This window comes from Loxodonta africana, chromosome 2 (genome assembly GCF_030014295.1).
Source record: "Loxodonta africana isolate mLoxAfr1 chromosome 2, mLoxAfr1.hap2, whole genome shotgun sequence".
Classification (NCBI taxonomy): Eukaryota; Metazoa; Chordata; class Mammalia; order Proboscidea; family Elephantidae; genus Loxodonta; species Loxodonta africana.
The window spans coordinates 190,794,481-190,802,570 of NC_087343.1; the positions used below are offsets into that span (position 1 = coordinate 190,794,481).

At 41.3% G+C, this 8,090-nt stretch overlaps 1 non-coding gene across 1 annotated transcript; it reads right to left on the reverse strand.

The window, feature by feature from the left end:
* Positions 1-7,036: 7,036 nt before the first annotated feature.
* Positions 7,037-7,107, reverse strand: TRNAG-CCC (transfer RNA glycine (anticodon CCC)). The gene has a single exon. It is a non-coding gene; the product is annotated as a tRNA-Gly (tRNA).
* Positions 7,108-8,090: the final 983 nt, after the last annotated feature.

Below are 8,090 nucleotides of genomic sequence, written 5' to 3' on the forward strand. Positions count from 1 at the left end.
CCATGGTGAACAGGTTTCAGCTGAGCTTCCAGAGCAAGACAGACTAGAAATAAGGACTTGGTGGTCTACTTCTGAAAAAATTGACCAGTGAAAACCTTAATAGCAGCGGAACATTATCTGATATAGTGCCAGAAGATGAGCCCCTCGAGTTGAAAGGCACTCAAAACATGACTGGGGAAGAGCTACCTCCTCAAAGCAGAGTTGACCTTAATGATGTGAATGGAGTCAAGCTTTCAGGATTTTCATTTGCTGATGTGGCATGACTCGAAATGGGAAGAAATAGCTGCAAAAATCTATTAATAATTGAAAGGTAGAATGTATGAAGTATGAGTCTAGGAAAATTGGAAGTCATCAAAAAGAAATGAAATGCAAAAAGATTGATATTCTAGACAATAGTGAGCTGAAATGGACTAGTATAGGTCATTTTGAATCAGACAATAGTATGGTCTACTATGCAGGTAATGACAAATTGAAGAGGAATGGCATCCCATTCATCATCAAAAAGAACATTTCAAGATCCATCCTGAAGTACAACGTTGTAAGTAATAGGTTAGTATCCATACACCTACAAGGAAGACCAGTAAATATGACTCTTATTCAAACCATTAAGGCCAGAGATGAAGAAACTAAAGATTTTTACCAACTTCTGCAGTCTGAAATTGATTAAACATGCTATCAAGATGCATTGATAATTACTGGTGATTGGAATGCAAAACTTGGAAACAAAGAAGAAGGATCAGTAGTTGGAAAAATATGGCCTTGGTGATAGAAATGATGTCAGAGATTGCATGATAGAATTTTGCAAGACCAATGACTTCTTCATTGCAAATACCCTTTTTCAACAACATAAATGGTGACTATATACGTGGACTTCACCAGATGGAATATGCAGGAATAAAACCGACTACATCGATAGAAAACGACTGTGGCAAAGCTCAATATCATCAGTTAGAACAAGGCCAGGGGCGTACTGTGGAACAGATCATCAATTGCTCATATAAAATTTCAAGTTGAAGCTGAAGATAATTAGAGCAGATCCACAAGATCCAAAATATGACCTTGAGTATATTCCATCTGAATTTAGAGACCATCTTAGGAACAGATTTGATACGTTGAACATTAATGACCGAAAACCAGTCAGTTTGTGGAATGACATCAAGGACATGGTACATGAAGGAAGCAAGAAATCATTAAAAAAGGCAGGAGAGAAAGGAAAGACCAAAATGGATGTCAGAAGAGACTCTGAAATTTGCTCTTGGACATACAGTAGCTAAATAAAGTGAAGGGAAGGGAAACGAAGAAATGATGAAGTAAGAGAGTTAAACAGAAGATTTCAAAGAGTGGCTGGAGAAGACGAAGTATTATAATAAATTACAAAGTATCATAATGCAAAGAGCTGGAGTTAGAAAACCAAAAGGGAAAAACACGGTTGGCATTTTTCAAGCTGAAAGAACTGAACAAAAAATTCAATCCTTGAGTTGCTATTTTGAAGGATTCTGTGGGAAAAATATTGAACAACACAGGATGCATCAAAAGAAGATGGAAGGAATACACAGAGTCACTGCACTTACTGATGAAGATCAAAGACCACAGCCTTCGTGTGGATTACACCTTAACATAAAGAAAACAAAAATCCTCACAACTGGACCGATAAGCAATATCATGATAAATGGAGAAAAGATCGAAGTTATCAAGGATTTCATTTTACTTGTGTCCATAATCAATGTCCATGGAAGCAGCAGTTAAGAAATCATTGGGCAAATCTGCTGTAAAAGACCTCTTTCATATGTTAAAAAGCAAAGATGTCCCTCTGAGGACTAAAGTAGGCCATGGTATTTTCTTTTTTTTTTGTAATCATTACTAGAAAGAACTTTATTTGGTTACACCAATACTTACAGAGCCCAAGTTAATGGTTAAAGCTTTGGTTCTAGAGGAATTCAGGAAGGCCTGGATTCTAGAACAGGGATCAGCAAACTACAGTCCGTGGGCCAAACCCAATCTATCTCATTTTTTGTATGACCACTAGCTGAGAATGGTTCTTAAATTTTTAAATGTTTAAGAAAATAAACCAAAAGAAGAGTATATTCATGACATGTAAAATTGATGTGAAATTCAAATTTTAGTGACCATAATTAAAGTTTTATTAGAACAAGCCATGCTCACTCACGTATTGTCTATGGCTGCTTTTGTACTACAATAACAGAGTTGAGTAGTTCCGGCAAAGGCTGTGCAGCCCACAAAGTTTAAAATATTTACTCTCTGGCCCTTTACAGAAAAGTTTTCCAACCCCTGTCCTAGAAGAATCTAGATGTGTGACCTTAAACAAGGTACTTAATCTCATCACGCCTCACTTTTCTCACCGGCAATCCTACCCCAGGGGATTAAAAGAATTATAGTGTTGGTTGTATGGTTGTTATTGTTTTGTTTTTTGATCTTTGTTTGTTTCACTTTTTTTTCTACAACCTGCAAGAAGAAATACACACACACATACACATATGTAACTGAAACATGAGTTTTACAAAACAACATCTATCCATACATTTATGTACTCTGAAGTTTCCATATACCCTTTGTCTAGCTTCCCCTAATGTTACCGTTTTACACAATCTTACTACAATTATTAAATTCTGATTTTTTAAATTCTATTCTATCCTTTTTTAAAAAATAGAGCTTCCAATGATCAAAGATGGAACAATTTGAGCAACAAAATAAATAATGATAGAATTGGATTATCAGTCAAAGAATAAAATAAATATCCATGAGCCAATACCAAAACCAAACCAAACCCGCTGTCAATTCCAATTCACAGCGACCCCACAGGACAGAACAGAAGTGCCACATAAGGCTTCCAAGGCTGCAAATCTTCACGGAAGCTGACTGCCACATCCCTCCCCCGCAAAGCGGCTGGTGGGCTCGAACCAATGACCTTTCGGTTAGCAGCCGAGCTCTTAACCACTGCTTCACCAGGGCCAAGCCATGGTATTTTCAATTGGCTTGTATGCATGCGAGAGCTGGACAATGAATAAGGAAGACCGAAGGAGAATTGATGCCTTTGAATTGTGATGTTGGAGAAGAATATTAAGTATATCGTAGACTAAGAGAAGAACAAACAAATCTGTCTTGGAAGAAGTACAACAAGAAAGCTCCTTAGAAGCAAGGATGGCGGGACTTTGTGTCACATACTTTGGATATGTTATTGGAGGGATCAGTCTGTGGAGGAGGATATCATGCTGGGTAAAGTAGAGGGTCAATGAAAAAAGGAAGACCTTCAACAAGATGGATTGACACAGTGTCTGCAACAATGGGCTCAAACATAGCAACGGCTGTAAGGATGGCACAGGAATGGGCAGTGTTTCATTCTGTTGTACATACAGTCGTTATGGGTCGGAACTTACTTGACGGCACCTAACAACAACATTCTCAACAACAACAACAAAATAGGTAAAATTTAGAAAGAAAAATGGTGGGAAATGCAACCCTAAAATTGAATACAAATAGAAACAAATGAACCTGTCTTCAAATTGGTAACCACACAGACAAAAGAAGCAACTCAAGTAGCTTTATACACAGTGCTGTCACAATGCACTCTTAAGACAAAAATAGTTGCCATCAAGTTAACTCTGACTCATGGTGAACTTATGTGTGTTAGGGCAGAACTGTGGTCCACAGGGTTTTCAGTGGTTTATTTTCTGAATCTAGATTGCCAGACCTCCCTTTCCATACACCTCTGAGTGGGCTTGATCCACCAACCTTTTGGTTAGCAGCTAACAGTGTTAAATGTTTGCACCACTCAGGAACTCCAACACATCCTCAGTAAGATATATTTTAAGATGAAAAGAACCTCGAGTAAATCATGAACTTGGTAGGCGTTATAAATTGAATTGTGTCCCCCAAAATATGAGTTTTAATTCCTAACTTCTATGCTTTTGGTTTAGGAGCTCTGGTGGGGCAGTGGTTAAAGCACTCGGATGCTAACTGCAAGATCGGCAGTTTGAATCCACCAGCTGCTCCGGGGGAGAAAGATGTGGCAGTCTGCTTATGTAAAGATTGACAGCCTTGGGAACACTATGGGGGCAGTTCTATTCTGTCCTATAGGGTTGCTATGAGTTAGAACTGACTCGATGGCAGTGGGTTTGGTTTTTGATTTATGCCCTTGGTTATAGTCCCATTTGAGAATGGGTTGTCTTTGTTATGTTAATGAGGCAGGATTAGTGAAGAGTGTATCTTGAATCATTCCCTTTTGAGGTATAAAACAGATTAAACAAGCAAGCTAAGAAGCAAAGATCGGGGAAGAGGGATGCCAAGCCACATGAAGATAGCTCAGGAGTAGAAGCTCAACAGGACAAAGACCTTCTTCCAGAACAGAGAGGAAGTCTTCCCCTAGAGCCAGCACCCTGAATTCGGACTTCTAGCCTCCTAAACTGTGAAAAAACAAATTTCTGTTTGTTAAAACCACCCCTTTATTGTATTTCTGTTATAGCAGCACTAGATCACTAGTAGCTTTTTCTCTTGTTGTTGGTAGTGGTATTAATGTACTAAATGTAAATGTAGTAAATCTGGAACGAAATCATGTCTACTGTAGAAAGGAGCTAATATGCTGATGTTCTTGGAGCCAGAGTTCTCACTGTGGGAGAAGGGAGAGGCAAATATGGAATGAGGAAAGTGCAGAAAAAAACCTGTGGTCTTGTGTTTAAATTGGAACTATTAGTACAAACTAACTAAAACTAAACTAAAAGAGCAGTGAGCAAGTGTTCAATAATATACTGAACAAAAATTTCACGAGCTTATTACGATACTAGAGAAGAGAGAAGAAAGCTCTCATTTATAGTAGGATGCCAACTAATGGCAGAGGGCATTAGTGGTTCAGAGGTAGGATTCTCGCCTTCCATGTGGGAGACCCAGGTTCAATTCCTGGGCCAATACACCTCAGCCACAGTAACCACCTGTCTGTCAGTGGAGCTTGCATGTTGGACAGGTGTCAGTGGAGTTCACAGCCTAGGATAGACTAGGAAGAAAGACCTGGTGATCTATTCTCAAAAATCAGCTAATGAAAACTCTGGATTGTAATGGTCTGATCCACAGCCACTCATGGGAATGGCCCAGGATCAGGCAGCCTTTCATTCATTTGTGCATGGGGAGGGGTCACCATGAACTGAGGGCTGACTTCATGTTACGTAACAACAGCAACGACCAACTAATACATTAAGAAGGAATGAAAGAATTAGAAAATCATCATTTTGCAAACAATAATTGATTCAGGCAAAGGCCATCAGTAGATGTTAAAACCAATAAGTGAAAGTGTGTCGGAGAATAGAATATTCACATGGTCTCAAAGAGTTGCCTCACATACTGCTTATTAACAAAAAAAGAAAGGGATACAGTGGAGTGGTCTGGTGGACTCACCTTAACCCACTGTGACAGGCATCGAAGTGCCTGTTCAGTTCTGCCTTCAATAAGACCTGCTTGGGAAGCACATTTGACTGACAGCCTTAGCTCTCAAACATTTTGATCCACTGAGGTCCACTCTGATGCCCAGCTTCCCTGGGTTGCTTATCTAGTGAATGAGCACAGTGATGGTACCAGAAACAGGCCACTTCTGCCCTATGCAGGATTCCTTTATCAGGCAATTTTGACTTGGAGACCATTGTAGATTGAATTATGTCCTCCAAAAGATATGCTGAAGTTCTAATCCTTGGTAACTGTCAATGTGACCATTTTTGGAAATAGGTTCTTTGGAGCTGTTACCAGTTAACATGAGGTCATACTGGAGGAGGGTGGGCTCTAATCCAATATAAGTGCTGTCCTTATAAAAAAAAAGGAGAAGAGACACAGACACAGAAGTAAGAAGGTCATGTGAAGAAGAAGGCAGAAACTGGAGTGATGCATTTACAAGCTAGGAATGCCAAAGATTGCCAGGAACCACCAGAACCTAGGAAGAGGCAAGGAAGGCTCTTAGTTTCCTAAGGCTGCTGTAACAAAATACCACCAAGTGGTGGCTTGTAAGAACAGAAATTTATTCTCTCACAGTTCTGGAGGCTAAAAGTCTGAATTCAAGGTGTCAGCAGGACCGTGCTCTCCCCGAAGGCTCTGAGGCAACGGTCATGCAGAAGGTGCAGGACCAAGCAATGTTTTGTCCCCTTGTGCGTTGGGTCACCATGACTTGACAGCAGCTAGCAACAACAATCAGGAGGCAATAATCAGACAAATCCAGATGGTGAGAAATTCTATGAGACAACTGACCCAAGCTCTTAAAAAATGTCAGTGTAGTTATACACACACAAAAAAGATGATAGTGGTGGGGTCTATTCCAGATTAATGAAGATGAAATAGATGTGGCAATTCAATGTGATGCACATATTGGGCCCCTCCAAGTCACTGCAGGTTCTCTCTGCTTCATCTATGTTTGTCTCCAGTCACTCTGGGTCTCCATTTCTGGGAGGTTTCTGACCAGCTTCATGCAAGAACACCCGACTGTGCCCTGGGCCTCTCACCTCTTCCCTGGGGCTCCTCTGTCGATGCTGTGGAATGGGACTTCAGTAGTGAAGGGGGAACCCTTGAGCAGTGGAGAATGAAAGCTGACAGACGAATGGTTCCGCCTTCTCCCCTTGGAAGGTCAGTCCTGAGGTGTAGTTCCAATGACCTCTCAGGCAATCCTGCAGGATCAAGCAGCCAGTGGGAGACTGGATTATGCATCTCTGCAGAGCTCTCCCTCCTTTCCTGTGTCACTACCCTATCCCTGATGTCTGCCTCACTCCTGCTCCTTGCAATCTTGTTGCTGTTGTTAGCTGTCATTGAATCGGCCGCCAACTCATGGAAACCCCTTGCACAATGGAATGAAATGGCGCCCAGTCCTCCTCTACCCACATTATCAATTGTGGATCAGATTGTTGTGATCCACAGCGTTTTCAGGGCTGATTTTCAGAAGTAGATTGTAGACCTTTCTTCCTAGTCTGTCTGGAAGCTCTGCTGAAACCTGTTATACATCATAGCAACATGCAAGCTTCCACAGACAGACGGGCAGTGGCTGCACATGAGGTGCATTGGCTGGGATTCGAATCCGGGTCTCCTGCATGGGAGGCAAGAATTCTACCACTGAACCACCACTGCCCACATCTCCATGAAGAACTTGGGTTATAAGCCTTTGTCCCACGCTCTGCTTTCTGGGGAATCTAGGCTCAGAAAGCATCTGTCCCCTCAGGTAGAGTTGGAAGAATAGAAATGTCAAGGAAAAAAAAAAAAAAGAGTCGATTTTTGGCTTCTGAATTTCCAAAATAGACTTTGGAACCTCAGAGCAGGAACATTAATTTGAGGGGAAAACTTGAGCATAAAAAGCCAAAAAGACTGAATAGTTCAGAGCAGAGGCTGTCAAAGTGTGGTCACTGGACCAGCAGCACCAGTATCACCTGGAAACATGTGAGAAATGCAAATTCTTAGGTCCCACCCAAGATCTACTTAATTTGAACCTCTCAGGGTAGGGCTCAGCAATCTGACTCTAATGTATGCTTAAGTGTGAGAATATTGTTCCAGGGCATAAACCATAGGTTGAGAGGAATATGTGATCGGAGGCATGATCTGGGAAGAGGTAAAGATTCCAAGAACTAAGAGGGGGTTGTATGGGAAGAGGAGAGAAAGGCTGCTTAGATAATATTGCTAAGGCAGGGTGCCTGTGTCCCTTCAGGCTATGGCAAAAGATATCTGAGACACGTCCAGGGTAATCCTAGGGGACACAGCAAGCCCCCCAGGGGAGCCCTGCAGGGACATGGATATGTCAGGGCTGCAAGATAGGGACCAAGGACAGACACCCCCCTCACCATCATGACTGATTTCTTGGCATCAGGCAAGCTCCCCAGAACTTAGACATGACCTTGGGGAGAAAGGAGCAGGAGACCTTGTATCAATGAGATCTTGTTTTGCCACTGGTGGATTGAAGACTCCAAACAGAGATTAATTGAATTCTGAAAAGTAAAGAAAGTAACCATATTTCACATTTGAGTTTTGAAGGCTGTGACTAATCCCTGTTTAAATAAAAAAAAACAAGTCCAGACTGTGATAGGAAGAGGCTTTATTCACAAAGAGAAGGGGGAAAGAGA